This window comes from Oryctolagus cuniculus, chromosome 10, assembly GCF_051225735.1.
Source record: "Oryctolagus cuniculus isolate XC-2025 breed Fujian yellow rabbit chromosome 10, ASM5122573v1, whole genome shotgun sequence".
Classification (NCBI taxonomy): Eukaryota; Metazoa; Chordata; class Mammalia; order Lagomorpha; family Leporidae; genus Oryctolagus; species Oryctolagus cuniculus.
In genome coordinates, this window is record NC_142876.1 from 120,759,271 (window position 1) to 120,771,789 (window position 12,519).

The window sequence follows — 12,519 nt, forward strand, 5'->3', positions numbered from 1 at the left end:
TGATACAGTAAACCTTGAATCCCCACAAATCACATAAAGACTAAAAATATACAAACAATGAAAGAGATGAAGGGCTGTGTACTTCAAACAATAAACAAAACATATAAATCCTTACCTAGATGAGCCATGAAAAAAAAGAGAGGGTTCAAAGACAGAGACTCAGAGGTGAAAATGGAGACATATTGACTGACACTACAGTGAGACAAAACGTTGCTAGATATTCCTACGAACAATTATATGGCAGCAAATTCAGTAACCTAGAAGACACAGACAGATTCACATATACCTTACCAAGACTGAATCATGGGTAAATAGACCATGGGGAAACTAGACCAATTTTGGTTAGAAAGGCTAAATCTGCAATGAAAATGTTTCCCAGCAAAGAACAATGCAGCCCCAGAAGGCTTTACTGCTGAATTCTGTCCATGTTTGAAAGAAGGAATACCACCAATACTGCTACAGTTATTTCAAAAGTAGAAGAGCAGGGGTTCTTCCCAATGCTTTCTATGAAGTCAGCATTAACTTGATAGCCAAAGCAGACAAGGACACAACAAAAACGGAAGCTATGAGCCAATACCCTTGATGAACACAGGAGCAAATATACTCAACAAAATACCGGCAAGTTGAATCCAACAGTACAAATGTGAAAGATCATCCACCATGATCAAGTGGGATTGAACCCAGAAATGCAAGGATGTTTCAATATTTGCAAGGCAGTAAGAACACGATACCGCCTCTTCAGAGCAAAGGACAAAAATCTTCCGATAATCTCAACAGATTCAGAAGGGGTTTTGATAAAACTCAACATCCTTCATGATAAAAACTCCGAACAAATGAAGGCAGAAGGAACACACCTCACATAGCACAGTGTCTATGTAACAGGCCAACAGTTCATATCATACTGAACAGGGAAAAGCTCAAGTTCTTCTCTCTCAGGTCTGCAACAGCCGACGTCTGCTCATGCTCACCACTTTTTTTCATCATTAGAAGTCCCGGCTCCAGTCATTAAGCAAGAGAAAGAAAGGAAGGGGATCCATATTCAAAAATAATAATTTACCTGTTCGCAGCTGACATGACCTTGTACAAATAAAACCTGAAAGACTTCACCAAAAAACTGATAGAACTAATAAGCAAATTCAGCAAATTTGCAGGATACAAAGTCAACAAATAAAAACCACTAGCATTGTTATGTACCAATAGTGAATCATCTGAACAAGAAATCAACAGAACAATCCTATTTCCATATTGTTCCATAAAAAGGAAAACAAGAATATTGGTAATAAATTTAACCAGAGAGGTCAAAAAATCTCTACAATGAAAACTCTAAAGCATTGATGAACAACACTGGAGAAGACAAAAACAAATTGAAAGACACACATGCTCATGAATTTTAAGAGTAATGTTGTTAAAATGTGTAACTACCCAAAGCCGCGAACAGATTCAACGCAACCCCTAGCAAAACTCCAATGATATTTTTATACTGCCAGAAAAAATACCAAATTTCTATAAAGCCACAAAAGGGGCCAAATAGCCAAAGTGATCTTGAGTAAAAAGAACAAAACAGGAGCTATTACACTACCTCCCTTTAAAGCATACTGCAAACATATCGCAAAGCTACAGTGATGAAGTACTAGCACGCTGTCAGTATAAAAAGAGATCCACAGACCAAGAAAACAGAACAGAGACTCTATTTTTTAAAAGATTTATCTATTTATTGGAAAGGTAGAATGACAGAGAGGCAGAGGCAGAGGCAGAGAGAGGTCTTCCATTTGCTGGTTCACTCCCCAAATGGTTGCAAGGACTGGAGCTGGGCCACTCTGAAACCAGGAGCTTCTTCTGGGTCTCCCACATGGATGCAGGTGCCCAAGCACTTGGGCCATCTTCCACTGCTTTCCCAGGCCACAGCAGAGAGCTGAATTGGAAATGGAACAGCCGGGACTCTATCCAGTGCCCATATGGGATTCCAGAACTGCAGGTGGCAGCTTGACCCACTATGCCACAGTGTTAGCCCCAGAATACAGACTTCAGACATGAACCCAGGCATCTGCAGCCAGCTGACCTTTGCCAAAAGTACAAAGAACATGAAACTGAAGAAAAGTTTTACAAAATAAATGGTTTTGGTAGTTTGATATCCACATGCAGAGGAATCACAGTAGATCCCTGTATCTCTCACCATACACAAAAATACACTCAAATTGGATTAAAGACCTAGATATGACAGATGAACCCCTGACACTATTAGAAGAACACACAGGGAAAAACTTCTCTGTCATTCTACCTTTCCAATAAACTGCTGGACATTGGAACTGGCAAGGATTTTTAAGCTCATATATATATATATTTTTTTTTGACAGGCAGAGTGGACAGTGAGAGAGAGAGAGACAGAGAGAAAGGTCTTCCTTTGCCGTTGGTTCACCCTCCAATGGCTGCCACGACTGGCACGCTGTGGCCGGCGCACCGCGCTGATCCGAAGGCAGGAGCCAGGTGCTTTTCCTGGTCTCCCATGGGGTGCAGGGCCCAAGCACTTGGGCCATCCTCCACTGCACTCCCTGGCCACAGCAGAGAGCTGGCCTGGAAGAGGGGCAACCGGGACAGAATCCGGCGCCCTAACCAGGACTAGAACCCGGTGTGCTCGCGCTACTAGGTGGGGGATTAGCCTATTGAGCCGCGGCGCCGGCCTTAAGCTCAGATCTTAAAAGCAAGGAAGATATAAGCAAAATTAGACAAATAGCATTCCATCAAGCTCAAGAGCTTTTCCACAGCACAGCAAATAGTCAAAAGAATTGAGAGTTAACACACAGATTTGGAAAAAACATTTCTAAGCTACATGTCTAACAAGTGGTTACTAACCAGAACATTTACGGGACTGGAAGTACTGCATAGCATGAAACCAAATATTTCAATCAAAAATGAGCAACAGAGCTAAATCAACATTTCTCAAAGTAAGACATACAATGGCCAATGGCCAATGGTACATGAAAAAAAAAAACTCATTATCAGTAATCATTAGATAATTTTATGCAAATCAAAACCATGAAATATCACCTCACTCCAGTAGTATTGACTATCATCAAAAAGACAAAATACAACAAGTGCTGTCCAGGGTGTGGAGAAAAGAGAACTCTCCCACACTGGGAGTAGGAATGTAAATTAGTACAGCCATTGTGAGAAACAGGAAGGTTCCTCAAAAACTAAACCCAGGGGCCAGTGTTGTGGCTTAGCAGGTTAAGCCACCACCAGCAGCACCAGTATCTCATATGGGCACTGGTATGAGTCCCAGCTGCTCCACTTCCAATCCAGCTCCCTGCTAAGGTGCCTGGGAAAGCAGCAGAGGATGGCCCACATTTTTGAGCTCCTGCACCCATGTAGGAGACCTGGATGCAGCTCCTGGTTCTGCCTGGCTCAGCCCTCATTTGGGGAGTGAACCAATGGATAGAAGCGCTTTCCTCTCTCCTCCCTCCCCCCACCCAGCCCCGCTCTCTTGCTCTCTCTCTCTCCAACTCCACTTGTCAAATAAATAAAAAAATACAAAACACTAAAACTAAAAATAGAACTACCACCATATGATCCAGTATCCTATTCTTGGAGATAAATTAAAAGGAAATGAAGCCCATCTCTGGAAGAGATATTTGATCTCTCCTGTTTATTATAGCCCTATTCACAGCAGCCGGAAGATGTAAACAATTTAAGTGCCCACCCACTTAACAATGGGTAAAGAAAATGCGGTATAAATACACAACAGAATGTTAACTGCTGATTCGTAAGAAAAGATGAAATCTCGCATTTGCAACAACATGGGTAGAAATGGAACTCATTATGTCCAGTGAAATAAGGCAACCACAGGAAGACAAGTATCACACAATCTAACCTGTATGTAGAGTTTAATAGGTGACCTCACAGAAGGTACTAAGTGTGGTTCCCAGAAGCTGGGGAGAACAGAGGGAATGGTTGACTGGTAAGTGCTAGTTCACAGCTGGAGAGGAGAAAGACGTTCTGGGATTCATTTGCACAACAGAATGACCACAAAGAATTTACTGAATATTTTTTTTTCTATTTAAAAAACTTAGAACATAGGATTTGGAATGCGTTCACCATAAATAAATATTAAATGCTCAAGAGAATAAATATATTTCCCCTGATTTGATATTATACAATTCATACATACAATGAACATTATAAAGTTCCCCATAAATATACCTAATTTTTATGTTTGTTAATTTTTACAAAGATTGATTTATTTACTTGAAAGAGTTATGGGCGAGGGAGTGAAGGAGATAAACAGACACCAGAGAGAGAGATTTTTCATCTGCTGGCTCACTCCCTAGACGGCCACAATAGCCAGTGCTAAGCCAGGCTGAAGCCAAGAGCTTCATCCCGGTCTCCCACATGGATGGAAGGGGCCCAAACACTGGGACCATCTTCTGCTTTTCCCAGGCCTTTAGCAGAGAGCTGGATTGGAAATGGAGCAGCCGGGACTTGAACTGGTGCCCACGTGGGCTGCAGGCATCAGAGGGAGCAGCTTGGCCTGCTACACCATCTTGCCCTATACGTCTGGGGATGTTACAGTTAACAAACAACGACAGCAGCCAACACTTGAGGCTAACACAGCCCCCCCAGTACCAGTCAGAGCCGAACCCATGATTTGACCCAACGTTGTCCGACTCCACTCTCTATCCTCGCTCTTCACCGTGCCAGGGTATGTTCAAATACACCGGACTGCAAGACCCCCTGAGATGCTGCACAACCCCAGTTCACAACCCTGACCTGCCACGTCAGGACACCCCGAGAATGAACGTCAGCATCTTTTCCACAGGCACCGGAGGATTCCTGTGAGCAGACAGGGAAATCGCTGGTCTGCACTCTCCTGCCTCCCCTGGAGGAGAAGTGTGAATGCTACAATCAGTCACACACACACACACACACACAGAGGCACACACGCTCACACACATACCTAACTCACACACATAAACACATGCAGACACACTCACACACCATACACATACACACACCACACACACTACATACACTCACAGGCACACACATACCAAACATACATAACCCACACACACCACACACACACACACAGGCACGCACACTCACCCAAACATACCTCACACACATGAACATATGCAGACACACTCACACCATACACATACACACACCACACACACACACTCACAGAGGCACGCACGCTCACACAGACATACCTAACTCACACACACGAATACATGCAGACACACTCACACACACCATACACATACACACATACACTCACATACCAAACATACATAACTCACACACATGCACACACACACCACACACACACACACACACACACTCACACACCACACAGAAAAACACATGCAGTTACATACATACACAAACTTACATGCACACATACACACACGTATACTCACACACAACACACAAACATATATAACTTACACACAGGCATACACACACACCACACACACATACACTCACACACCACACAGAAAAACACATGCAGTTACACACATACACAAACTTACATGAACACACACACACTCACATACATATGCACACACACACATATACTCACAACACAAACACACACACATCACACACACTCACATACACTTTTAGTAATGGGGGAACACTACACCCATCCCTTGTCAGATGCTGCTATCAGACTTTGTTTTCCAAGCGTTACAGTAACACTGCAGCACCGACCGCCCTCTCTACAATGCTGTAGGCATCACTGGGGGCACCTGTGACGCACAGTGAGGCTGCTCCTTCACTCATCACAGGGGATTGTAACGGCGGCTCCAGCAGTAAGAGAACGCATCCCCAGGCTTCAGGAAGCACCGGACGAGAACACGATGTGCTGCGGAGACAGACTGGCCAGCCACCCACGTGCAGGGAGAATCTCAAGGAAACCCTGCATCCTAGAGAAGGGTGTGCATTTGCTGAGTTAGAGCGCCGGCTTCCTGGAGAACTCACACCAGCATGTCGGGAGAACCCGGGCAGCTCCCTACTGGGCGAGGCCTCACTGCACTGGGCAGCCCTTCCTCTCCCCAACTTCAGTTCTTCGTGGTGTTTTTTGTTTCTGTTTTTTTTTTTTTTTTTTTTTTTAAATTCTGTGACCTTTCTGCTGTGGGGTGGAATTTGAGAGCTGCACACAAGAACCAGACCTGGCCACTGAGTACCCTGTTTCATTCTCCAACTTGAGGACACACCAGGAGCACCTGGAGGACCCCTTACCACACGGTCTGCTCACCTGTGCTCTGCTTTCAGATCCACTGACTCTGGTATGGGGCCTGAGAACAGGCATTGCCGCAGATCCTAGGTGATGCTGCTGCCGACTGTGCAAGGATCGCCCTTGGCAACCACCCGTAGAGTCCACCTCACACCCACATGTTTCCCAGGCTGTACACTTTAACATGTTACTGAGGTCACACAGAAAAAAAAAATGCTTGTGTAAGCTGGACTTGGAGTTGCATGGATAGAAGGCAGCTGGTGCATGTGGATGCAAAAAGGAAGAGTTTGTTAGAGCAAGAAGCCAGCAGGAGGAGAGGAGAGGGAAGAGAGAAAGGTTACTGCTGGGCTGGATACAGCTGTCCCTGAAGGAGGGGTGGGAGATGCCCGAGACTGAAACCATTCAGCCCGGGCCTGCCATGGCAGCTGCAGGCAGGACTCAAATTTCAATACCTCTATGGCAGGCCAAGTGTTCCGCTGACAATGTTGTGTGACCTGTGAACCATGCTGTAAGTACCCAAATGGCCCTGGCAGGATAAAAAATTTCCTACAATTACAGATTATGCCTACTAAAAAGTCACTGGAGTCACCCATGGGAAAACACTGAGAATTTCAGTTCTGTTACTTGAAACCAAGAGTCCTGGCCATCTACATGTGTGTGTGTGTTTGTATGTGTGTGTGTGTGTATGTACATATATATACATATACATATATACACACATATTCATAAAACATACATATTATACACCTAGACATATATGATACAAATAAAATACATATGCTAAATAGTTTCAGAATCTAATACATGGAAGTTGAAAAGAGGTACTGAAAGCAAATTATTTTACAGAATAAATTCCAAGTAATAAATACCACTGATTTTCCTCATACCAGTTAATTCAATTTTAATATAGCTGAACAAAAAAATAAATTAAAAAGATACTGGAAAGTCTGGAATTTTACATACAAGACATATGTGACATATATGTGTATGTTTATAAAACATATATGTATATATATACATGGAAAGGAAACCATAACTGAGTGCTCATTAGAATCTCAGTGTTGTTTCAATACAGAATACAATGCACAGGAAGATGTAATGTTGACACCCATACTACAATGTCAAATACATTCAAATATCTCAACAAAAAGTAGCTTTCTCTGAAAAGAATGGCTCCAGGGTTAAGCTTCATAAAATATCCTACCCTTCTAATTGGTGAATTTAAACTTTAACCAGAGACCCAGTAATCTGTACTTGACTTCAGTATGAACTCATTTGCCTGTACACAAAACCCAAGTCAGCACCAATAAGTCTAAGTAAATCTAAAATACAATCATTTCTTTCTCTACATCATCATTTTTAAAGCAGTAAGTCACTGGCAGCCATCCCAAAGTCATTAAGGAAATAACTTGTAATAAAGAGAAAAAGATACGCATTCATTTTACAAATGTCAAATTTCAAGATGTAGGAACACACAAATTGCTATTATTAGTACAAATGTTTCCAAATGTCAAATTAAAAGGCCCTCCTCATGGTTGCTAGCAAAGATTAACACAAAAACCAATAAATAAATTTCATTAGCTAACTGTGACATTCCCTAATCCAACACTAGTGGATAGTGATGTGCCGTAAGATTAAACTTGATCTATGGGAATAAGTACAGAGTTTGCAGATATATACAAACGATCACAGTATGCAATATCTTACAGCCAATTTCAAACGCTGCCAGCTCACTATTTTTTTCTTCTTTCAGAACAAAATAAAAAGCCTGGGGATGCTGAGCAGATTTTTTCCCCTTCAACTTACCCAAATACATACAAGAGCTACAGCCACAATCATTACACTGACTGATTACTGAATCTGTTTTCAGTTTTCATTTAAAGTAGATCTCAGCTCAATTTAATTGTATAAAACCAACCATGTTGCCTTTGCTTCAAATGCACAAAAGTCTAATCTACTTACTTTGCCAATAAAAATCATTAGGGAAAATATAATCTGTGTCTTGTGAAAGTACCGACTAACACATAACGGCTGCAGTGAGTGAGAATTTTGCTGGAGCGATGCAGGTGATTGGTGTGAATCCACTGCCATCAACATAGGCACAGTGCTTCCTTTGCCCACAAAGAAGCAATCTGCTCCAAGTGCCTGTGGGCAGCTATTCAAGGGAAGATAATTAGGGCTATGAGATAGCAAGAATCACGACAATTTAGGCTCCCAGAAGGTTAGCAGGAATGCAAATCTCTCTGCGTAATCCTGCAACAACAATGCATTTCCATGATCCGGAAAGCCAAAATTGAGGTACAGAAAGCCTGGGACAAAGACTGGGATGTCTGATACGTGCAACATGAGAAGATTCATGCTGACACTCTCTCTGAAGTACACATGTTCATCCTGAGCACCCACATTTGGACTTACTAGATACCTGCTATGCTCAGTAGCTGGCTCACAGAGCAAGGCTACTGAGATCCTAGCTCTAGGCAAGATGACCGAACTTAACACCTAGCACCCTCAGTGAACACCATACACCACACACAGGTTGTGTGATAGGTAGACCTTCGCTTCACAAAACAGCAGATTATGCAGAGTTGGGCAGGGAACACAAGGTTAAGCCTGCTTTTGAATCCTAGGCAAATGTCCTTAATTACCACAAAAGAGATCCAAAGAAGCAATGCGCTGTCTTCCGCCTTTGAACTTTGCTGTGTGCAAATACGATGCCTGCAGCTGCAGCAGTCACTTCATTACCGTGCAGAGACAACCCCAACAGTACATCCCGTCTTCTGTATATATGCCAGAAAATGCAGATTTAAAAAAGCATTTGAGTACCTGATGGTGCAATGAAGTCACCAGACTGAACCAATCCTGATAATACTCTGCCTTGGGGTTTTGCACACCCAGTTACAGACTTTCTCCAATGGCTAATCCATTTTTCCTAGGTGTCTACTAATTACACTCAAGCATTACAATACTGTACTCTATTCTTATATCTGCATTTGGCACATGCCATCTTCTGAGACTGGTAGACAATTTGCCAATAACTCCAGTTCTTGCATGGATAGCAGATAACCATAGGAGTAGGAAGACAGGAAACGTTAGAATCACAGTTGATTAAAAACATATGTCTTTGTCTCCTGACAATGCTTATAAAATTGGGATGGCAGAAAACCAGACGCAGAAAAATCCACTTGGACTCCACTGCTTCTCATTTAGACATCTTCCAGCATCTTCCAGTGAGAGTTCTCTAGCATTTGTGTTTGGTCAAAGACAGAGACAGAGAGAAATTTTCATTTTTTTAGAAGAAAAAAGAGAAAGGGATTGATTCCAGAGGAGAGAGAGAGCCAGTCCACAAAAGATGTGCAGCCCTTAAAAATCACTGGATTTTACAACTGAACCAAGTAGAAGCTGTCTCACTACCAAATGCAAAAACCGGGGAAGAGAACTGTTAAAGACACTGCACAGTACATCTGTTTTTATCTAGCAGAGTTCTGTCCCTCCCCCCGCCCCCAGGCACATCTATCTAAAAGAAAACGTTGTCACTCCAGGGGAATCCATCTCAGTGAAATTCTGTGTGTATTTTAGCAACGCTTCCACTGCAGACCTCGCTGCGTAGTGCTTTTACTGTCTAATTCTTTGCCATACTAATCTTCCTGGTTAGAAGCTTAGCAGAATGAGCTAATTTACAAACAGCTTTCTTAGTAGAATGCCATTTGTCCATTATAATGCATTTGCCTTGTGTAAATTATGGATAACACTTTCTTAGAACAAAAAAAAAAAAGCATAAAAATAAAATTTTCAATGGTAGGAAGGACCAAGGCTTCCTTTCAGGTGCAGAGGAAATGGGGAGGGGGTGTTGGGGTCCGGGAGAGGACAGAAATAACCTGAGGGGGAATTTTGCAGCACCTCAGCGTCTTTGAACTCAGCCCTGATTTCCAACCCTTACGCAGCAGGGCCAGACTGCGGACACAGATGCAGGACTTCCGTATTCCCATAAAACACCTGTTCATTTAGATTTTTTGCCTTTCAATTTTTTTAAATGAGAGCAGTCAGCTTCTTATGTACCCTATAGAGAAAGTGCTGGGTACAATATATTAGGAATGCACTTTTAAGATGATTTTAAGAGACAGAAAAATTGCATCTATTTCTGTGGTGCCCTGGGACATTCTGAAGCATATATACTTTGTGTCACGTTCCAACAGGATCGATGTGTCTATCTTCTCCAACTTTTAGCAGTTCTTTATGGTGAAAACAGTCAAACTCTTTTCTTCTAGTTTTTTTTAACTTTAGAAACATATACATTATCATTATATGTAGTCATCCTACTGTGCGGAACACAAGAACTTCTAACTGCTATCTAACTACAGTGTAGCGCCCACTAAGCTTTCCCATTCCTACAACCCCCACCACACATTCCCCAGCCTCTGCTGACCCCCACTGGACTTGGAACTTCTAGGAAACAAAGCTTTCAAGTTGCCATGTATGAGTGAGATCATGTGATATTTGTCTTTCTGTGTGTGGCTTATTTCAGTTAACGGGATGTCCTCCAGTTCTATCCACGGTGTTGCAAATGCCAAGCTTTGGTCTTTATAATGGATGGAGAGTATTCTGTCGTGTAGATGGACATTTTCTTCATCACTTCAAGCTTGGGTTGTTCCCACCTTTGGCTATTGTGGACAGTACTGCAGAAAACACGGTAGTGCTGATGTCACTTGGACAGAAGGATTCCACTTCACTTTGGCACAAGTATGTGAGTGAAATGCTGGATAATATGGCACATCCGTTTTGATGTTTTCTTAGGAACCTCAAAGTGTTTCCCATAATGGTTGCACTAATTTAAATTCCCATCAACAATGTGTAAGGATTCCCTATCCACTACATTCTTGCAAGTGTTATCTTTCAACTTTTTGATAACAGCAAATCTTCCTGGAGGGACATACTGTCTCCTTGTGGTTTTGATTTGTCTTTCCCAGTCGATAACTGATGCTAAGCATTTTTTCAGGTACTTGCTGGCCATTTGTATGTCTTCATTTTAGAAATGCTTCTTGGGGCTGGCCCTGTGGCGCAGCAAGTTAATGCATTGGCCTGAAGCACTGGCGTCCCATATGGGCGCCAGTTCGAGACCCGGCTGCTCTGCTTCTGATCTGGCTCTCTGTTATGGCCTGGGAAAGCAGTAGAAGATGGCTCAAGTCCTTGGGCTCCTGTACCCACATGGAAGACCTGGAAGGAACTCCTGGCTCCTGCATTTGGATCAGTGCAGTTCCAGCCATTGAGGTCAACTGGGGAGTGAACCATCAGATGGAAGACCTCTCTCTCTCTTTCTCTCTGCCTCTCCTTCTCTGTGTTACTCTTTCAAATAAATAAGTCAATCTTTTTTTTTTTTTTAAGAAATGCTTCTTAAAGTCTATCTCCTATTTAAAGCTGGAATATTTGAGTACAAGCTATTGAATTGTTTGAGTTCCTTAAATATTCTGATTACTACCTCTTATCAGATGTGGGGTTATGGGATATCCACTCCCTTTCTGGGAGGTGAGTCTTGGCTTGTGCAAGCTCTTGACTTTGATGATATCCCATGTGCTTGGTTTTACTTCTACTTCTTACGCTTTTGGGATCTGATCCACAAACTCCTCGTCCATTGCAATGGCCTGAAGCATTACCCCTATGGTCTCTTCTGGTAATTTCAGAGTTTCAGTTCCTATATTTGGGTCTTTGACCCATTTTGAGTTGATCTGTGTACACTGAGAGAATATTTTTAACTGCAGCTGACCCTGGGCATTCTGAAAGGGATTAAGAATTGCATTTGCTCTCAGAGCCCCTGGAGGCTGAACATGCAAAAACTATGCTGTGTAACTGAGCCTGGAGTGGGAATTAAGCCAGTGGTTCCAGAATGGCTTGCACATTGGAACCAGTTGGGAATAGTTGATAACTCCAAAGTCTGGATCATATCCCAGGACACTGAGTAGGGGTGGCTATGTTTTAAAGTTGCTAAGTGATTAGTGTGCAAGCAGATTTCATAAATACTGACTTAAGCTCTCCACAGGACTGGGATGAAGACAGATCTTGACCGTATGAGGTGCCCCCTCTCATCAAAAATCAGAATGGCTCACCTAAATTCTATCCACCACTCCATTATGATTGAATTGGAACGTAAGAGGATATTGTGTTAGAATTGAAGTTTTGCTTTGTCAGGAAGGTCTGCACTTGAGTTTCATTTTATCATTGGTCGAACAACCAGAAGTGGCTACAGAAGCCAGGAGCAGGAAGTAAACAAATCAGTTGAGTGTAAGAAA

At 42.5% G+C, this 12,519-nt stretch overlaps 1 protein-coding gene across 4 annotated transcripts in view; it reads right to left on the minus strand.

Annotated features, from left to right (window-relative positions):
- The window catches only part of GRM7 (glutamate metabotropic receptor 7), a 742,767-nt gene that overhangs the window by 169,228 nt on the left and 561,020 nt on the right, over window positions 1–12,519 (minus strand). The gene's annotated exons all lie outside the window — the stretch shown is intronic.